Below are 22,896 nucleotides of genomic sequence, written 5' to 3' on the forward strand. Positions count from 1 at the left end.
TTCTTTTGGTGTCTTTTGTCCTGTTTTGTAATCGAGACTTTGCTTATCGATTTAAGATGCATTTTGGGTTTTCATATATTTTGGCCTTGAGCATCACTGAAGAAACTTTTATTGTCAAAATATGTATCTGGTGCAGTAAACTTGGTAACTTTTATATTATTACCTTAAACGAATAACTAGTTTTCCCGGAATCATAATCTAGCATCTGTCCTCGTATGAGAACAATTCGTTTATCGAAAATCATAAATGGTCCCGAATCATTGCTCTAGAAGAAAGAGAAATAATAGCTACTTCCATGGATGAAACACTTAACCATATTTTTTTTTCTTCAATATACTAAGAAACACATAATCAGTGTTTATGTTTTGTACTAAAACTATTGAGAAACGCATATTTTGTTTTAGTCAATATTGTGTGTGTTCCTTTCGTTATTATTCATACAAATAAATATAGATACAGTTTCAAGGAATTTTCATAAGTATCTGCTTAAAGATGTCTTTATAAATACTGAGTATACTGGAGTTAACAAAATGGTGTAGCTATGTACTGATGCAATTTTTAAAATGAAACTTAATAAGCTCCTGGGCTTGATGGATTAAATGTTGAATTTTATAGAAAATTCTGGGAAGAACTTAAAACTTTTATAGTCGCTACTTTTAATTATTGTTATGAAAAAGGAAAGCTATCTGCGTAATAAATTATAAGCCTGGTACCTTTGATAACTATTAACACCACTGGGTAGATGCCACTGCTGGTGGACGTTTCGTCCCCGAGGGTATCACTAGCCTAGTAGTCACACTTCGGTGTTGACATGAATATCAATTATATGGTCATTTTTATAAATTTACTGTTTGCAAAAGTATTAATTATTCGAAATACTAAGGATTTTCTTATCCCATGCATAGATTACCTTAGCCGTATTTGGCACAACCTTTTGGAATTTAGGGTCCTAAATGCTCTTCAACTTTGTACTTGTTTGGCTTTCTAACTATTTTGATCTGAGCGTCACTGATGAGTCTTATGTAGACGAAACGCGCGTCTGGCGTATTCAATTATAAGCATGGTACCTTTGATAACTATTAACACTCAGAAAGTTGGTTTGATATCCTTAATTTATAGAAATAAAAATGAACCTTTATCACTAGATAATTATAGACCTATTACTCTTTTAAATTATGATTCAAAATTACTTGCTTTATATGCCTTAGCACAAAGATTAAAACCCCTGCTACCAAAGATCATACATACTGACCAAAACGGATATGTCAAAAATAGGTATATTGGTTTTAATATTCGACAAATACAAGATGTTATAGATTACTCTGAAACTTTTAAAATAGATGGGGCAATTTTATTCCTTGACTTTACAAAAGCATTTGACTCATTAGAATGGGACTTCATGTTTGAGACCTTAAAGAAACTTGGCTTTAAAATAATTTTATAAGGTGGGTTCAGACAATGTACTCTGATATTAAAGGATACATTATTAATAATGTGTGGGTTTCTACCGGTTTCAGGGCATCTCGTGGAATCCGACAAGGATGTCCGTTATCATCGTTACTATTTGTTTTAGCTGTAGAAGTTATGGCAATTAAGATGAGGGAAAATAAAAACTTAAAAGGACTAGAAATAAAACTAGACGGTAAAAGCAATACTCTTAAAATTTGCCAATAAGCTGATTATACTACTCTATTTCTTCAATCAAAAAAGGTGTCGCTCTTGCAATTAATTTAATAGAAATTTTTGTTACTTTCTCAGGTTTAAAAACTGAAGGGATATGGCTAGGCCAATTGAAACACTGTCGTGATAAATGTGAAGATATAAATTGATGTACTGCACCTATCAATAGTCTTGGAATCTACTTTGGTTACAATACACAAGAATGTCAAAAATTTAACTTTGAAAAACAACTTTTAAAATGTAAAAAAATAATATCTGATTGGAGTTAAAGAAATCTCACTATTATAGGAAAGATAAATCACTTGTTTTACCAAACCTAACATATATTGCATCAAACACTATAATTCATAAAGAAATGTTGCAAGATTTTAAAACTTTAATATATAATTTTATTTGGAAAGGTAAAAGAGACAAAATAAAAAGATCCACACTTTCAAATGATTTTTTGGAAGGTGGACTAAAGATGACAGACATTGATGCTTACAAAAAATCACTGCATATCAGCTGGATTCTAAAATTAAGCAAAGATAAAAATGATAATTGGACAATCATTCCAAAATTCTATTTCAACAAATTAGGAAGAAATCTTCTTGTATTTAAAATGAATTTAAAGAATATTAAAGACATCGATAAAAATAAGTTACAAAATTTACCAGACTTTTACAAGCAACTAATTAAAGATTGGATTAGTGTAAAAGGAGGTAATACAAAATGTCCCAAAAGTTTTTTTTGAAATTAGAAAACAAGTTTTGTGCGGAAATGATAATATCAGGTTTAACAGAAAATGTTTAAACTTTGATGATTGGATAAAAAGCGATATTATTAATATAAATGATATCATTGATGAACAGGGTAAAATCTCTGAAACTATCATCTTATCTAAACTTAAATATAAACAAAATTGGATAAAGCAAATATATTTGTTAAAAAAAGCAATACCAATGAATTGGAAATCAATTCTTCGTACTGAAGATTCTATTAAAACTAAGGTTAAAGTTGTTAATGACTTGAAAATTATGTACAATACAATAACTCCCTTAATGAGCACAAGAGAACTTTATAAAATGTTCAAACTAAAGGAATGTCGTGAAAAACCAAACGGTTTTCTTATGTGGGAAAAACTATTTGACAAAAAAATTTAATTCTAAGTTCAAAAATAATTTTGTTTTTATTTTTCAATATCTCACTGATAATAGATTGAAAATATTCAGATGGAAACTTATTCACTACATTCTGCCATGTAATGAACTTTTAAAAAAGTGGAAAAATACTGAGGACAATTTATGTAAGCATTGTAAAGAAAAAGATGACTATGAACACTTTTTTGTCAATTGCTCATTTAATACTGACTTTCTAAATATAGTAATGAAACTAATGAACTCCCTTGGTATAGACAAAGACATTATAAGTCTTGAAAATTTAGTAACAGGGTACAAAATTGAAGACCCAGCATACTTTGATATTAATTACATACTAACAAAAATATCCTTTTCAATATATAAAGCATATTATGTCTCAGAAACGAAGACAAAAAAAATAAACATTTTTAAAAAAATTCAGAAAGAAATTTCAGATATTATTGAAATGAACAATTTTAATAATAAATATAACAGTAAGCTAATTCTAAAAACAAATAGATTCATTGAAAAGTATCAAATGAATCAGAATTAAATCTATTTTAGATGTTTAAGAGCCATTAAATATAGCGGGTCCCGGTCAAACCAAAGACTTAGAAATTAATATTTACTGCTTTTCCAATAAACGAAGCATGGTTGGCCCTGAGTCAAAATAATGTGTAAGGGTTTGTTGACTTGTTTTACTGTCTGTGGACAGTAACCATGTGAAAAAGAACGTTGTGTCAGTCTTGTGTAATGCAAGGTAAAATATTCATCTTTAATCATGTTCCTTTCCTGATTTTAGCTTGCCACTTTAACATCTATTCATCAGAAGAATGTATGCTGTTAACAAATTAGCATCCCGTAATTACGCCCGATTTACGCGACAGAAAATCAACAGAAAACCTGATCACCAGAACCGCAACACTCGAAAATGTAATAGAATCATTGCAGAATATAGAATTCGTGTCAAACATACCATGTGTGAACTAAAAATTATAAAGTGCTGGGTACTTTGTTGAGGCACCCAAAACAAAAACAAGTTTTGTAAACAGTAAACAAACCGTATTTGATTAAATAAATCGTTGTGTAAAACCTTGTTTAACTGTTATTTACCAATGTTACCTTGAAATGCTAATTATTTAGTACCTTTTTTCTATTTTTAGAAGAATCCCCTTCATTTTACCTGTCAGAGTCGGTGTCAACAGACGGTACCGCGACTTTCCGAAACTATCTAATACTATCACTCCGTCGTTAATACTGCTGGTGGACTACTGATCTCTAAAGGTAGCCTCTGCACAATATCAAATACTTCTTCCGTGCAGATATGATTAAAACAAACACATGTTTTTGTTTAAAAAATATGAAATTGTACGTAAAGTTATGTTGAACTGTAAAGCATGTTGACTGTAGAATTGTTTAGCTGCTCAGAAAATCTTTTTTTTTTCGCATCTCAAAAACTATATGGCTGTGACTCTAGAAACGTTTGGTTTCGAACTACTAAATGACGTAATAATTTTACAGAAATCTATGAGGTTTTTTTTTCAAATTCAACCTTGCATCATTTGAAAGGAAATTAAAAAAGATGTACTCCTGACTGTTCAGTGTTTAGTACAATTCAGTGGAAGGTCCAAAAATGAAACACAACAAACCAAATTTAAGAATTTCTCTCAATTCAGCAGACTTTCAATAATTGCGGCAAAGATCACGGAAATAAATTGAAACGGAGGTGCTAATTCAAAGTATCATCTCACTATTCGCCTGTTATTCAAAGTTGAAAAAACAACTAATAAAAACATGAAGAAGCTCAAGTAGATAGTCTCAAATGCGTATTTTAAATCGTTTCTTGTCAATGTATGTATCTGTTTATCCCCCTTTTCATAGTGACAGTTAATTTAAATTAATGTTAGTTCAAATATTTATCTATGGGTCATATAAGGTGAAAAAAAGGATTTATTGCTTAAAATATGTTAAAGGACCTTATTCTCACACTTTGAAATGTATAATGAGCTTGTTCACTCAAATATTTATAATGTTTATGAGGATGGATTTTTTACACATTGGTCATTATTTTCAATGACATAAAAGACTTTTCATTCGAAAAAAATTAATACAAGATCAAGATAACCAATTAGATAGAGACGCCTAAATGCTTACATATTTCTGTACTCAGATGCTGTACATAGCAGGCAGATTTGCCTTGACATTACTTATTCTTTAAAACTAACTTTTAAAGAATAAGAGCTCTAATGATTTCATGTGTTGTATAATTAGAGGCATTTCAACATGTGGACATATACATTAATAACATCGAAATCCATAATTTCAAACTACATGCTATTGTATATCAAACCTTTATATGTAGTCGACCTGTGTTAGTACTTGGATAGCAATCTGTCTGATTTAATTGGTCAGAAAAATCAAAGATTGTCACTGGCGATGTATTCTACAATGCAGAGAAGCAAGAACATTTGTATCTGTTGTATTTGTGCTAATTGATGATTTATATCATTATCAGCTGAGTTCTTTAATTTGTTCTTATGTTGTCCTAGTACACCACTGCCTGAGGTAAGTTGGGAAGGGCGCCTGCAAAAATGTTTAACCACGCAACATTCCTTAGTTGCATGTGCCTGGTCAGCAACCTGTAATCCAGTTATTGACTTTTGTAGCTGTATATCATATTTGTTTTTCGGTTATTGTATATTTTTTTACATAAATCAGGCCGTTAGTTTTATCGTTTGAATAGTTTGCATTTGTTATCTCGGGACCTTGTATAGCTAACTATGCGGTATGCGTTTTACTTATTGTTGAAGGTCATACGGTGACCTTTAGTTGTGTATAGCATAAATTCGATGTTTATTGTTAACAAGTGATGCACAGAAAATATTGATAAAGATTAAGATTAGCTGTTTAAACCATATAAATATGATGAATATATTAGAACGGTGTTTTTGTTCTAAAAAATTATATAACATATTTCAGCTATTTTCTAGGAGAAATTACTAGTTATTTATTTTTAACACAATGACTGGATGAAAGGCATTTTTTCAGCTTCACAGAATACAAATAGCAGTTATCTATTCTTCATGCCATGGTTTTAATGATGTCTACGCATGTTCATGTATATACCATGCACCTATGTAAGATCCAGGGCTATTTTGGACAGTCTTTGTATCCAGAACATCCACATTTTACATGAGTTGATTAAATCAATCTAACAGAAATGGAAGATCGTTTTACTGCTTGACAAAAAGGTAAATCATATAATTCTACATATCCTCCTTTCATTGCAGATCATCTTCATACATATTTTTACAATAAAAACAATCATATTTTACCTCACCTTGCCCTTGTATCTAGTATGCAATTAATTATAAATAATTATAGAAAACTTTTTTGTAATTTTAGAAGTATCTGGTGATTTTGTGTGCTTTCGTGCATTCTAAAACGTTTTATATTTCAGTACCCAAAATATGACTGTATATTACCAATGTTACTTTTAAGTAACCACAGAAAAAATTGGTTAAATCGATTTATGTGTCTCAAGTATAACATATCTAATAAAATGCACGTCTAATAACACCTTTTTTTGGTTCAGGTATGTTCTATCCATTTTTACCTCCTTCTTTTTTTGGGGGGTACAAATAACTTTAGAGATCCAGTTTAAAAATTAAAAAAGTACCACATCTTACTGATATTCAAATTTTTTTGATCCACTTTAATAAGGTTTGCAGCATTCTAAGAGAGTCTTGGGCTCCTTTTGCAAAAAAAAATCCTACGATGAAAATTTCTCGTACGTTATTACTTGATATATTTCACTTGACTGGGCGTGGTTTAAGCGGTTCGCTTATCATAGATCAGTCCATCTATAGATAGGTGTTTTGGGAGAAACTCGTTGATTTTCTTGTGTGGAGTTTAAAAACATGTTATAATGACACATTTTGAATATTGTGACTATAACGACAGCAGAAATGAGTTGCAAAATATGCATATCTCGTTATTCTTGGTATACTTTTTTCCTCATTTAATTCCTAATGTTTTTTTGTTTGTTAGTGTAGGGATTATGGGTGCAGGGGATACATTGCAAATGATACTTCGACCTTATTGATTTCCTTTATTGAACAGCAAGAAGAATTTTCTTTAATGGCTTCTACTTGAATGGTCGTCGGTTGTTGCATCTTTGACTCGAAAAACTTTGACACATTGCAACTTTTTCTTTTGACTGAGAGGAAAGTTTCTTCTTGCACTCTGCCATGATTCGTAATACAGAATGCTTTACCCGAGCTAGCAGATGTTCTTAAATATTAAATATAAGAGGCGGTAAAAAATTCACGCGTAAAAATTAAAAATTTCCTTTTTGTTAAAGCTGTATATATATTATGATTATATTCCATTTTTTTATCTATATTTGGAAAGTACTTTTTATATTGATCTCGCACTTAGAAATGTTTTAAACAGAATAATACAATAGACGATACTTTAAAATACTTAGCACATATCAATGCTATAAGTTTTCAACTATTCTATTCTTTCCATATCATACACTCAGTTATTATTCGTTTGGTGACACTGATAGGTGATTACAAATCAATAATACTTATAACGGCATTTATCTTTATCACACACATCTTCAAATAGACTGTCCTTATGCAAATTAAAACATAAGCTCCGCCCGATCAGTTGAAATAACATTGGTAATATACTGAAATGTTTATGACTAATTTGTATTGAGTATTTTTTTTTTTCTTTCCGTAAGATTTTATTCTAAATTGAGTCACTGTTTTATACAAAATCTTCGGATATCAAGTCAATATAACTAGCATATAGAGATTTTATATATATTTTTTTCCCCTGAATTCAACCGTTGAATCTGTCTATAATACGTTCTCACTTAATTCAGTGGCTGTGTACCATCCCAATCAAAATTACCAGGGATTTTGCTAGTACAATAATCAAATCAGTGACCATAAAAAATTCCTGAAATACTCGTTTTACAAATTCACTGTAACAAATAAATCTAATCACTTCATGTCTTTCTGTACTTTTTGCATACTGTAAACCAACTTATTTTCGCGAGCTATTTATTTTCGCGACTTTCGCGAGTACAAAAATAACGCGAATATAAATCGTCGCGAATATGTAAAACTTGGACTTTCCTTATTAAACTACATCAAGTTAATTAGAATATCGCGAAATTATAAAGCCTCGAAGTAAATCTAGAAAGGGTAAAACACGAAATTAAGTATCCGCGAAAATAAGTTGGTTTACAGTAATTGAACATGTTTTCCTACCTCGGTCACATTGACTGTGTAAAGATTCTTGTTAAAATACAGTAAACCATTCGGTAAAGAAACTCGCCTCAGAAACAAAAAGTTTCGAATCTGCAAATAAAATGAAAATCTAAATGTATGCTTTAACCTCGTATTCAATTTTTAAATTATTAAAGTATGATGTTATGCGACTGTCTATTTACAAAGACCAACACATATTTCTTTATTTCTTTTTTTTTTTTATCTTCCCCAAAATTATTCAAGGCATCGATATAAAACAGTAAAATATACTATCTGATACGAACACAATACTCCATTGAAAGAAAGTGCTCATGGCAATGTTAGATTATTGTTTTTTTTTCAAAATTTTACGGACACCAATATGATTGGAAATCTATTTACCGGGCACGCAATAAATTTTCATAAGCAATCTTTTCCTGCGTTCCTCTTGTATCTCAAATCGCCATTTCTCGTTAGACTTTTACTTGTCATGAGCACCACAATGTTTCCCCATTGGTAAAATAGGAACGGTTTATATTTGGTGTTCAATCTCGGTTTAAGAACATTATTATGTCTGATTTTCGTCGACTTATGGTATTTAATTACTCTTTTTCTTCATTTTTTTTAACTTGTCAACAGATATAGTCATCACCAATTTATTGACGTAGGAATACTTTGATCAAGTCTCACAGGATGCATTTTAATTTTAAATTTGTAAAGTTAAATATCTTTGGAACTAAATAGCTTCACATCCTTTTTACGAGAGATAACATTTAAAGATTAGAGCTGACTGATACTTTTAAGGTTGCGATGTAATGCCGTCCCTCAGTTTTCTAACATACATGCAGTTACTTAAAAATGACTGGCAAATTTAACTGTTGCACGCACATATGATCCAAAGTAATATGAATGAGCAATAAATAATCTATGCTCGTCATAAAGGTGTAATTTGCACATTATATTACGTCGATGTACAAGTTCAGGAGATGTTATTAGATCTATTTTATTTATCAAAGTTCAATGAATGTTATATATAACCGGTATTAGATTCTACCTTATTTTTTTCTCATATTTCTATTAATAGTTTGTGTTTTAAATATAGTATATCAAGTACTTTCTTGTTAAATACAATTTGCTAATATTTCTAAATATAAGGTTTGCTGCAACGCAAGGACAAAAAAATAAGGTATAATGCTGAGGGGCTAATAATAATATCATATTCTTTGGATGCTTATTCATAAATTGGAGACATGTAACGAAATCAATTTCTGTATGGTACGGCTGGTGTTAAACGCGAATAAGTTTTCCAAACAGATTGTCTGACTTGAGAATCTATTAAATGTGAACAGACGTGCTTTTCTATACGTCGCTGCAATTTCTGGTATAGATTTGAATAAAGGCAACAGTAGTATATCGCTGTTCAAAAGTCATAAATCGATTAAGCGTATACAAATCCGAGTCACAAACCAAAACCCGAGGGAAACACGTAAACTATAAGAAAAAAACAACGAAATAATTGAAACACTGAATTGCTAAAAAAACAAACGCCAACATACATAGAAACGGACTATTTGATAACAACTGCCATATTCCTGACTTAGATACGGGACATTTTAAGAAAAAAAAGGTGGGTTGAGCCTGGTTTTATAGATTTAAGACATGATTTCAGGCATAGAGGATGTCTGAAGCTAATTTGATTTAAAATTTTAAATCATGGTAAATTTATTGTTTACAACAAATATCTGTGAAATTTGGTATGATGAAGTCCTCTAAGTTCAATTAAATCTAATTATGATTGTAGTTTTTTATTCATCATATAATTCATTATTTTAAATTTTTGTATGGATGGGTTGATAATGCTTTGCTGACTATAAGAAGTGTTTTGCAGACAAATTGCATTGTACATTTATAAAGCATCCGTTGAACAATATGTATTTCAGTGATTATATGAAGTCGATGCAGAAATTAAGATGGCACTGTTTGTTTTGTGTATATTTCTTTTTGTTTAGGTACCTAAAGCTCATATCAAAACACTCTTTTCGAGTATTTTTTCAATTTTTCAATAAATGAATAAGATGGCCACAAAACAAGATCTAAAGAAAAAATTTAAATATATATTCAATAATTAAAGTCTAATACGTTCCACCAATACCTTAACTTGAATCTATGGATGAAACTGATACATCATCAAGATTGGTGTAATAATGGGCATGTTTTTATATATTCATAATTGTGGAAGTATTTTTGTGTTGGTTTGCAATTGAATTTTCAAGATATAATGCCTTTATCTAGCGGTTTATTGATTCACACAAAAACAGTAAATAATATTGTTTCTGACTTTTCGAATACTTAGTTCCATAGTATCGTCAGCTCTGCAAATCACTTTGTGTTTTATGCTCACTATCATAACTATGTATGTGGCTTCACAAACTGAGGTCAATAGTCGGTGTTCCGGTCCTGACATGATTTATAACTATTCTTAAAATTGTCATGCAGTTGATAAATTTAGAAGTGTTTCAGAAAAATAAGGTTCCAACTCCTTCCTTCAAAGTTAACTTTATGTGGATTTGCCTAAGCTTTTTATGTCATTGTTTGTCGCAACTATTCGTCCTGTTTTTCGTTTTTTTTTTTCTCTTTTTGTTTGGCTTGCGCCTACCAGAAAGGTGCTTTGAACGAACCAAATTTAAAAAATGGTTGATGTTCACGCTATCTCTGCCATTTTACAATTGTATTTTGTAGTGATATGCTTGTCATCTAGTTAGACTATATATTGTTGAGAACTTGTTCAGCTCATGCTATCGGAAGGTTTGCATACAATGTGAGCACCTTTGATTCTAAAAGAAAGTTTCTCCTGAAGTGTGAATTACAGTGATACATCATATGTCAAAACAAAGAGTTTATAGGTATGCATCGGATGCTGTATTTGAACAAACATGAACAAAAGGGAATATAAGGTACTAGTATATATGTTCAACCTTATAAAACGTACACTTACCCCATTACAATCGAGTTGACATGAAAAAGATCGTCTTTCCTACAATCAAATGATATAAAATTTCAAATAAAATGATGCAATTATTACAATATGTTGGTTTATCATTAAATTAGCATCTGTCTTTTATGTTCTCTCTCTCTCTCTCTCTCTCTCTCTCTCTCTCTCTCTCTTAAGTTTTGTCTCATTTTATCTTTCATTTTTTAACTGACAATACCTTCAAATGTAATGGTTTGACGTTTAATGGAGTCCTCTATAGCCATACATGTAATACCAAATTATTTTATATCCATTTAGAATTGGGACGTTTTACAGGGATTTTGTGTCGGAAAAATAACTTTGAATAGTTCAACCAACTTTTTGAATGTGTGCATGTGGTGTTTTTGATTATGTGGTGGTCTCAATCAGCCAAATAGCTTCCAAAATATGACATCTATTGTGGCATTATCATCAATTCTTGTTAAGCCCTCGTCATACCAAACTCGTTCTCACTAATAGTATATTCTTGTAAATGTATTCAGACGGTCTTAAACTAAGAGGGAGTAGACTTTTTACGGTCTGTGTACGAATTTGATCGGCTTTGATCGGGAATGGTTCTCCAGAAACTTAAGCTGGGGTCACACATTCACGATTTTACTGCCGTCCTTGACAGGACCATTCCCGATTAAAAATTGTTAAAAGTCTGATCAAAATCCTGTGAATCGTGGCTGGAAATTCAAACTTTAAAATTTGTAAAAACATTAATTGAATCACGACAACAATAAGATATTGTTCAGGAAGCGTCCAAATTCAGCCGTTTCGCACCGATTATCCCGTTCTCAAATCGATTATAATCCGATTTGTATCTTTCGCATGGTACAAAACGACAGAATTTGTCCTGAAAGCGTCCCGATTGTACAGAATGTGATAGAACAGAGATCAGACAGTAACCAGACAGTGAATCGACGCTGACGGAAGATATTCGTTAGAAAACTGTCGCCATATTCGGGATGATAAGGTACTGTCGGAACGCAATCCTATCACAGTATGTTGTTCCGCATTGCACACGCATTGCACACGGCTTTGTCTGAACTCAGTCGTATTGTGTTCTGTAATTGTCGGGACTCAATTGACTTGGGTATCATTACCGAATTTTGTATTAATAACGGGACTACTAGTATTCCGGAATGGTTTCGACAAAGACGGTTCGTATTCGGCAAGATCTGGATGCAATCTGGACTCAATCGGCAAAAAAAACAGCAATGACAAATTTCTCCAGATCATGCACGCTCCAGAGGACAACGTCCAGAAAACACGGAACATTGTTACGATTTTAATCCGATACATCAGAATCTGTCACCACAATGTCACGATTTCAATCCGGCTAGACAAAATCGGCTGTGTTTCCCCGAATGTTACGGGACGCAACTAACTGTCGGGGTCCTTGGCCGATCTCTCAAGACCATTCCCGATCCGTATGAATCTGATACGAACGTATACGACTTCGTTAAGAAAATGTTAGGACATTCCAGATCAATGAGGATAGTAATCCGACATTTTAACTTTTCGTGTCTTAGCGCTGTCTGATCTCAAACGGGAGACATAATCGGCACTGTGTGAACGCCGCATTAAGCCTGTTGAAGATTTCCTGGTGACCATCCGGTCTTCGAATTAGACAGAGAGGCACGTACTTAAAACAAGATGGACGTACTACGAACTGAATTGCCGTACTTGGAACGTACTAGGGACTTAGTTTGACGTGATGTGGTCAGGTATCCAATTGATGTACGTGTGCACACCGACGATCAAAACAAAAATAAATAGTAAACAGCACGTTTTTATTCAGTTTTAAATAAAGACAACAGTAAATCACGTTTAAAATAAATCTCACATTCAGAAAGCTTTCAAACAAAATATTCCAATAGCCGATACTTTAAAACACTATGTTTTAACACATACAAATGCTATAAATCTTAAACTATTTTATTCTTCCCATACCGTACACTCAGTTCTTTTGTATATCTGTTTGGTGACACTGATAGGTGATTAGAAATCAGTAATAATAATCATAACGGCAACCATCCTTAACACACACATCTTCAAATAGACTGTCCTAAGATGAACGTAAGCTCCGCCCGATCAGCTGAAAACATATTAGTAATACCACTGTGTGCCCACTGTTCAAAAGTCTTAAATCGATTGAAAGAAAACAAATCCGGGTTTGCAGTAGGTTCTCAGTACGCTCTACTCATTTGATATTAAAAAAAGATATGTGGTATCATTGCCAATGAGACAAATATCCACCAAGGTTCAAATAAAGTGGATGTGAGCAATTATAGGCAACCGTACGGCCGTCAACAATGACAAAAAAATAGTAGGCTATAAAAAGCCTTGACATAAAAAATGATAAAAAAATTCAACGGAGAAAACTAACAGCCAAATTTATCACAAAAAAAAATTACGGAAACCAAATACGACAGACGTGAACAAACGACAACCACTGAACTACAGGCACATAAAGGACGAGGCGGGGTTAAACATGTTTGTGAGCGCTCAACCCCCTGTCCTAACCCGGAACAGTGGTGTTAGAGCACAACATAAGAATAAACTATAACAATCAGTTCACATCATCAGATCGATACAAAAAAAAAACATTTAACAAAAACACAGACAATACAGGACATGGCGGGTATATTTCCATCCCTCATCCTTAACAATAAAAGGGCACTAAGTACAGATCTGAGAGCACCCACAGTTACTGACAGCTTGAATAGTTCAGTGCCAATAACAACTAATAAAAAAAATCATGTATGTAAGACTAGCATACCAATCAGTACACATCCAACATCCAATCGGTTTAGTGTAAAGACGTCATTATCAGTTAGAGAAAAAATGACCTTGTGCAATGCCAAAATATAGGTATCGACAGCTTATACATGTAGTACCGTGAAGGTACATAAGTGTAATATTCAGTATGGTTTTTAATTTACTGATAACAAAATCAATATTTATACCAATAGAAACAATATTAAAAGATTTAATTACAGTGTTGCATAGGTAACCTTTTAGAATGATTATTAAAAAAGAAGATGTAGTATGATTGCCAATGAGACAACTCTTTGCAAGAGATCAAATGACACAGAAATTAACAACTACTAGTATAGGTCAATGTGTGGCCTTCAACAATGAGCAAAGCCCATACCGCATAGTCAGCTATAAAAGGCCCCGGAATAACAAATGTAAAACAATTCAAACGAGAAAACTAACGGACTAATTTATGTACACAAAAAATGAATTAATAACAAATATGTAATATGTAACACAGCAACAAACGATAACCACTGAATTAAAGGCTCCTGATACTGGACAGGCACATACATACAGAATTATTACAGAGTTACATTAAAGTTTATTTAAATGATTTATAAGTGTATCCGGGCTCGGTTAACTGCATCACCGTAAAATTTGGATGTGCCCTTCCGTTTGAAATCAGTTTTTCTAGGTACATTGAGTACGTTTATTAAGTTCTTATGCTGTTTTTAACGCGTTCATTTTCAGAACTGCTTCACATAATAAACGTCGGAGCTCTGAGGGGACTGGGAGTAGCTTCAGTGAACTTGATCACAGTTCTAATTTGTATAAATGGGAAATGATATACAAACTGTATAAACATATTTATTTTCATGCTGTCCTTCAACTTATAACATTGAAGACAAATATCACCATAGTATCATATGTATCAAACTGAATATCAGACAATTATTAAAGCATGTCTCCATATACAATATCATCATCTAAAAACACAAGTTATAAAACTACCATCAAAACTGAAAGATATATAAAAAGAGAAGAACGAGAAAACGTAAACGTGCTGGTTTTTCATAGTCATCGGGTCAGGACGTGATGAAAATTATGTTCTGAATAAACTAGGAACGAGATTAGGAGACATTGAACGAGGTGATCGAGTTAGGAACTAGTCAGAACAGACTTCGATGTATGCGGAACGAAATCGAACTCGTAACGAACCTGTTAAACGGACTACAGACGAACTGGGATTGTTTAGAAACTGCCCTACCTCCCCAAGGTACACATGCAATTTTACCCGATCATAACTGGATATAAACGGACTGCAGACGGGAGAAAGACAGCGGGCCGTATAGAGAACTGTTAAAGAATTAACTAGGGTCGCATTATAAACATTGTTCGTCCAAAGATATACGTTCTAGCCAGACCACAGCCCGTTTTACGTATTTGTAACGTTTTGAGAACTAATTTGGTGTGACTGAAGATTTACCTATTTTATATAGATTACAGCGGCATTAATGCTTAATATATCAAGTGTAACATTACTTGGGTGTATGTATGTGTGTGATGTCACATAATTTATCCTCATATATTGACTCATTCGGAAGATGAAAATAGCACTACATGTTGTATGAGTCCGACGCGCTTTTCTGTGTTCAATTTTATCAGGAACGCTAAAAAGACAAAACTTTGAACGCAAAGGATGTTTACGACCAAAAATATGTGAAAAGCTATATCACCCAGAAGGACCTTTTTAAATTATTTCGAAAAATAGAGGCGAAAAATACCGGAGGGACAGTCAAACTCAAAAGTCGAAAAATAAACTGACAACGACATGGCTAAACAAGAGGAAGACAAACAGACAAACAATAGTACACAAAACACAACATAAAAAACTAAAGAAATTAGTCAACACGATAGTGTATATAATGTTAAGATGGTATATTATTTGCCTGGCGACATACACGAAGAATGCGGCCTATTAAGAGTTGTAATAGAGTCAATAAGTGAATAGGTATATTGAAACTAAGTGGAAGAGACAAACGAAATCAATCAACAGATTCACTTATGTAAAGTTTTAAAACAAATATGCTTAAAGCAATTGTAGATGAGAGCATTTTAACTAGTTGATTTATTTCAAATCAAATAAACAAGTAGCTATGTTTCATTATGGGAACTATTTAGCTATTATTAAAACGATTGAAATCAATCTATAATCCTAAACAGCTGTGAAAACTAATTTAGATATTTGGATTGATTAGCATCTGATTTTATCTAATAGTTTTCCTTCGATTATACTTTCAATCAGACTTTTGTTCCATTTATGTTGTAGTAAATGCGTAACGACACGGTTGGCTAAACCTATACTTAAAGATTCGGGTTCGTAACTTTGCATGGGAATGGAACAGCATTTAAGATGGTTATAAAAAAGGACACTTATATAAGTACTCTAACGATTAACCTAACACTAGATATGAGCCTACACTAAACGCAAAACAACTTGATATAAGAAGATGTGGTATGAGTGCCAATGAGACAACTCTCCATACAAGTCACATTGTGTAAAAGTAAACCATTATAGGTCAAAGTACGGTCTTCAACACGAAACCTTGGCTCACACCGGACAGCACGCTATAAAATGCCCAAATAATTACTAGACAGTATAAAACCATTCAAACAGGAACACCAACGGTCTAATCTATAAAAAACGAGAAACACTTATGAACCACATCAACGACAACTACTAAACATCAGGATTTTGATATTGCACTTGGTGCGTTTAAAAAAACTTTCATTACACGTTTTGAAACTGTTTGAAAGGAAATCTAATATAAAACTATTATTAACATGTATTAAAGCTGTCGGAGACCCGTTTACAATATCAAATGAAACCTACATCTTAATTCAAATTTACAGGAAATTGGATCAGGTCTAAGGAACGACCATTATACACTTCAATAGTGTCAGCCTGATTGAAACCAGTCCAACTATCCACTTGCCTCTGAAATATATCCCGTATAATCTACAAGCCATTAGTAAATACTAGTACTTAGATGATTCGAGACCCGGTTTTAAATACTTGATTTTGCACAGTTATTTTACTCTTAGCTATTGTATACAATTAGTCTAAGAGATATTTGCAAGTGTGTTAAAAGCATTTTACTACATTGCATACTAACTGCAGTTTAAGTGAGTTTTTATAGTGTCGTATGATACTATTTGCATGTCGTCTAATTGTATCATTGTTGCCTCTGTTTTCTTTATCAATGTTCATAACTTGCTCTTTGTTAAAGGAAATAGTCAAATCTTACACAGTTTTCCTTTAAGTTACTTGTGTCATATAGTTTTACTCCTTCTAATCTTAAATCATTAATGCAGGCAAATGAAGTTTGATCAAACCTTAGAGAACCATTCAGTAAATCAGAATATTCGAATATTGGAATGTCTGAAATAAAATAAAAAGGCAGTAAGACTTGTATCAATAACGCATGCGAGGTTGCAAATTGTAAGAATCAATTAGTTCATCGTCACATGTTTGATTTCATTTGTTACAAAAACTGCGAAATATAGGCGAATGCGCGTCTTATTTTTACGTGAATGTTCACATTTTTCTTTGCCGATGAAAGATTAATTTTCAGAGGAATCAAACAGAAAACACCAACGCCTTATGTTCTAATGGTTCTTGCAGATTAAACACCAGTTTCTGATCATTAAACTTATGTACCTTAGTTAATGTAAGTTACTACTATTCGCTATAATGAAATTTCTATTTGGTATTGCTGCTTCTGAAGCAAAGCTATTTCACCAGTATCCTATTGTATTGTCCCAATTGCTCATTTCCTCTGAAAGCCGTGATGTACAGAACACTAATTAATACTGAACAGACGTATAAGAGAGGCAGAAGATACCAAAGGGACATTCTAACTTATAAGTCGAAACTAAATTGACATTGCCATGGCAAAATAAGAAAAAAAACAAAAGACAAACACCAGTATATAAAAAAAGACATAGAAAACTAAACACCCATTAAACTTGGGGTGAGCTCAAGTGCTCAGGAAGGCCAAGTATTTTTACTGGATGTTCTTATTTTCGTTAGATTTACAAAATGTATATGATCACTTAAACTGTATAAGATTTTCTATAAATTTCTCAGATTATAATTCGTAACCAAAAAATAATTATGGTTAATTAGAATATTTCTATCATATGGTATAGGTTAATAATACAGTATTAAACTTACAATACGGTTTTCAGCAATAAGTCAGATTTGTCCACTTAACGGACAGTCCTCCATGACACAGTAGTTAATCTTATGTGTATGTGTTATGTGCTTAAAAAACATGTTATCCATAAAAACTGAATTATGTAGGGAAAACAAAAAGATGGTGGAATTAGCTTATAAATTGTCCTTCCCCTCGTTGGAAGCAGAACAGTTTAAAAGGTTGTTTATGTGTAAATTAAAATCAATTATTAATTGTTAAATTTGTTTGTCCTTCATTTTGTATAACCGTTTATTTTCAAGCTAAAAACCAACGACTATTTTGATAAATTGATTAAAACATATATACATGTGTATGCAACTTTTCCCTTAGTTTTTTGGGATTCTATAATACTGAATTAGCAAAACAGATGTGTATCTGTTTGCAGGTAATAATGAATGATCGCGTACAATCCAAATCCGCTATGAATTTATGATGTATAATGTATATATCGATGTAGCCCGTGTTTGCCTAAATGGATTTATTTTATTTATATTACTCTATGGCTTTGATGTGAAGAGGTCATCAGGTTGCAAAGAATTCCGCTGCCAGGGGTCGTCTTACACTTGCAGTGAAGTGAGAGTGTTTGCTACATATTGTTCTTGAAGGCCTCACTGTCACTTGGAGATAAAGAACAGCAATATAAAAACGCTGCTCCTCTGCCTTTTTTATGGACTGATTATATGTCATGGATGGATACCTCATGTTCTCTTCTTTTCTATAATACCTTACCTGTTGTAATGTTGTCGTAGAATATGGCTGTGACGTCATTAAACACCGATCCATTCAAACAATAGTCATCTGCAGAACAAATAATGAGTGTTATTTACAAATGAATCTTCATAACAAATAGTTATACCGCTACACTCGGGTTATCAGGGAGTTGACATTGAGACATTTTCACTTACAAAATCTCTCTAGAGGTACCAAATAACGATTTTCGGGTACTGCTCTCTTTCCGTGCTTTTGGGGCTAAATCATCTGTTTGACTCAACCATGGATTGAACCCGCAACCTCCCATTCTAGAAACAAAACAACTGAGGCGGATACAATGTCCATAAAGCGGACTTCTCCTTTGAGACGTACAATGAGTCGATTGTACACATAATTGAGAGTTATCAGATTTTTATTTTCTTCTAACGTTTATCTAATGGCCAGACACTATTGATACGAAAAGAGGGTGTAATTTTGATTGATTTTTTTTTTCCTCCCCCAGTTGCTTAATTTCTGATCAGCGAGGAGGCATTCTGAAGAGAAAATTCACCCAGTCTAAAAAAAACTATGATTTAATGTATTGCTTATCTAGACATTCAGAATTCATGTACTTACTGTTCTCTACAACTTGAATCACTACTATGGACCAGAATACAAAGAAACCGTAACCATGTGCATAGCTAATTCTTTTTTCCTAACAAAGAAACAAAATAATATAAAAAAAAAACACAGCATGAATGGTTTTCATCTATGACAAATATCAATTCAAAATCTTATAGTAAGGTAGAATTTGGCTGATAACAAATCATGGTCAGGCTCAAACCAATGAAATATTAGCGGATAATACCTCCTATGTTTTTGTTTACTCTATAAACCATAATATTTCAACCCCAATTTTTTATTTCCCTCTCAATTACATATTCCCCACGTCGCTTTTTATTCACATTGATAACGCAGAATAAACACAAACTCATACAAATGACTATGGTGGAAAAAAAATCATTATTCAATATCAAGCCATGCAGTTATATTATAATCATAAATATTGTCCTTGATAAAAACCGCTACAAAAATTAAAACAAACAAACAAAAAACAAAATGAGAACTTTATAGATGTATCATTTCACTATCCAAGACAAAATCCATTTTCCTTCAAGGTTAACATCTATACGGGTGATTGGTAACAATGGTGTTTCTTTACTACGGGCTCTGTAAAGTGACATGCGTTTCTCGTAGTACGTAGGCAGTTCAGCGATGACATCATCATGATCTGGCCATATGCTCTAAGCTGCGTAACTTGGCCCTTTTCCCCTCGTAAATTGTTGGTATTGGTGTGGTTTCTTTCATACAGCGTTCTCTCATTATATTCAGTACTGCCTCAGCTTTGACCCTGATAGTACTTGCTGGGTGAGAATGGTCGTTTGCATTTTTGGTGACGGCGTCGTAATATATTTATTATCATACTTGACTTATTTCTTCAACAAATTGATAAACAAAATATCATTTTTTTACTTTTTAAGATATAAATGTTATTCAAATTGATAAATATTTTAATAAAAGATAAAAATCGGCAAAAAAATACGAAATTATTTTTTTTTACTTACATTGATATTTCTATTTTGCTGAATTTGCTTATTATTTAACATTTATTATCAAAAAAATTATTAATTTAATTTATATTATAAATCATAAACAGGTTTCACTATACCTACCCCAAAACAACAATTTTAACTGTTAAATAAATACCAAGCCCATCTATTGTTTGAAACTTGTTGGATAAACGTGAGTTGGATTTTCAAATGTTGGAGAATCGTGACTAAACCATTTCCTTTGTGTCATTATAGTATACATTATGATAATGACACAAGGAAATAAACTAGCTGAAATCTTTTTTCCCACTTATGATTAAGCTAAAAAAATATTTGATTTATTATCTATTATATTTTTAAATTTCATTTAAAGAAAAAACCCACTCTAAAATGTTTGTCTCGCCAAGAATGCTAATACGGCGATGGCGTACGTGTTCGTTCTTTGCATATAGCTTCATATTTCAGAAGATATAATATTATCTACCAATATATCTGGTATACCCTACATGATCTGGGGTTTCCGTCTGGAATATGTCCGTTGTTCATGGTCTTATTTTCATGGTTCAATAATGTTAGAGATAACAAAAACTATATTTAGTATAACTTTACTTTTTAAGTTAATCAGAGTAATAGAGCATACCAGGACAGCTTTAATTGGTATAAAGATGCATTGCAATATGTACTCGTCAGGCAGGATTACCTTATCTTTTCACGTGTTTGTTCAAGTCTCTGTCTAATAATGTATTCTCCTGTCTTTTTTGGAGCCAAAATAACAAGATTTTTTTAATAAATCAGATAAACATATTTGTCTAAATTTAACAACAGATTGCCGTCTCTGCGTCCAAAGATAAAAGGGATCAAGTATGCACTCGCATCATTTCAATGAAAAAGCATAGAATACTCACCATTTTGAAATGATATAAAAATCAACCGACAAATTTCTAACAGACTGTTATTGAATCCATTCAAATAATTATTTCATCGATTTGTCTTCCTAAATGCAACAAAAAGTAATATATTTTTTTAAAAACCTCTAATATGTTAACAACGTCAGGTGATAAAGCCTATATTTGTAACAATTTATGACTTTAAAACATACACTAGTATTTAACAAATCAAATATACTGTAGATAGGGGGTTATATATCAATATTTCAAAATCCTAAACTGGACCATGTATTCTTTGTTGTTTACGGTCGTCTTTGATTTTACAAATGTTTCATCTTATTGTAAGGAGGAGTCGAGAATGTTTAGATATAAAAAAGAAGATGTGGTATGACTGCCAATGAGACAACTCTCCACAATAGACCAAATGACACAGAAATTAACAAATATAGGTCACCGTACGGCCTTCAACAATGAGCAAAGCCCATACCGCATAGTCAGCTATAAAAGGCCCCTAGAGGTGGTTATTGGTGAGGCCTGTATTATAATAATCAGTTGATGGCGAATCTTATGGATGTTTGATGTGTTTGATTTGTTTGAGCTTTTGATTTTGCCATTTGATTAGGGACGTTCCGTTTTAAATTTTTCTCGGATTTCGGTATTTTTGTTATTTTACCTTTTATATCCGTTGAGGCAAATACATTGGAAAAAAATTCTTATTATTTATCATCTTACTAAACATTTAAGGTTGCTATACGATATATATAAGCATGTAAAGTGGTAAATCTTTTCCCCTAATTATTGTCTTTGTTTAATTTCGAGTTTTTGTGTTCCAGCAGATTTAACTAGAAATTAAAATACATTATTTATCAGAGGACTGGCGGGAGATACGAAAGGGATATTCAAACTCATAAGTCGATAACAAACTGACAAAGTCGTATTAACAAACTAAAAACGACTAAAAGACAAAACAACAGTATACTTTAACAAAACAAAGAAAACTAAATACTGGGCAACACAAACCAACCAAAAGGCCGGGGTGATCTCACGAGCTCTGGAGCGGTAAACAGATCCTGTTCCACATGTGGCAGCCGTCGTGTTGGTCATGTAAGTACAAACTCGGTGGTAAGTCTAAATCGGTTATGTCACATTTGAGGAAAAGAGGACAGGAGTGTGGTTACGACAAATTGAACATATCTGTCGTCATCTGCGAAACAGGTATTCCATAACGGTCAACCAAACTTTCGAAGGTATGACTTCATCTTCACGAATTGGAACCCTGAGTTCAATAGCTTCCTTGTAAGCAGCAACTCTTTAACAATTAAGAAAATGCAAGTTCTAAAATTTAGTATCCACTTGGCGATATGAACTCCATATGCAGGCACCGCGCTGCTAGAATGTTGCTACATAGAAATGAAAAATTTACAATATGAAAGCTGAAATCCTCTATATTTTAAAATTATTTTCATAAAGTTTTGTTCTCAATTGACACTCATTATCAATTTTTAAATGTAATTCAAGGTATGAGGCAGCCTCAACTATATCTGGTGTACCCTTTATTGCAAATTATATGGGATAGATGCGTTCAACATATAGTAAACCAACTATT

General features: G+C 32.4%; 1 long non-coding RNA gene across 1 annotated transcript; it reads right to left on the reverse strand.

The window, feature by feature from the left end:
* Nucleotides 1–172: 172 nt before the first annotated feature.
* LOC127724809 (uncharacterized) lies at nucleotides 173–20,586 on the reverse strand. Its single transcript, XR_007992719.1, has 8 exons — nucleotides 20,527–20,586; nucleotides 19,430–19,508; nucleotides 18,833–18,901; nucleotides 17,153–17,286; nucleotides 11,061–11,099; nucleotides 8,087–8,176; nucleotides 5,149–5,241; nucleotides 173–265 (listed from the first exon to the last, which is right to left on the reverse strand). It is a non-coding gene; the product is annotated as an uncharacterized LOC127724809 (long non-coding RNA).
* Between the last annotated feature and the right edge of the window lie 2,310 nt (nucleotides 20,587–22,896).

Source organism: Mytilus californianus, unplaced genomic scaffold (genome assembly GCF_021869535.1).
Source record: "Mytilus californianus isolate M0D057914Y unplaced genomic scaffold, xbMytCali1.0.p SCAF_14, whole genome shotgun sequence".
Taxonomy (NCBI): domain Eukaryota; kingdom Metazoa; phylum Mollusca; class Bivalvia; order Mytilida; family Mytilidae; genus Mytilus; species Mytilus californianus.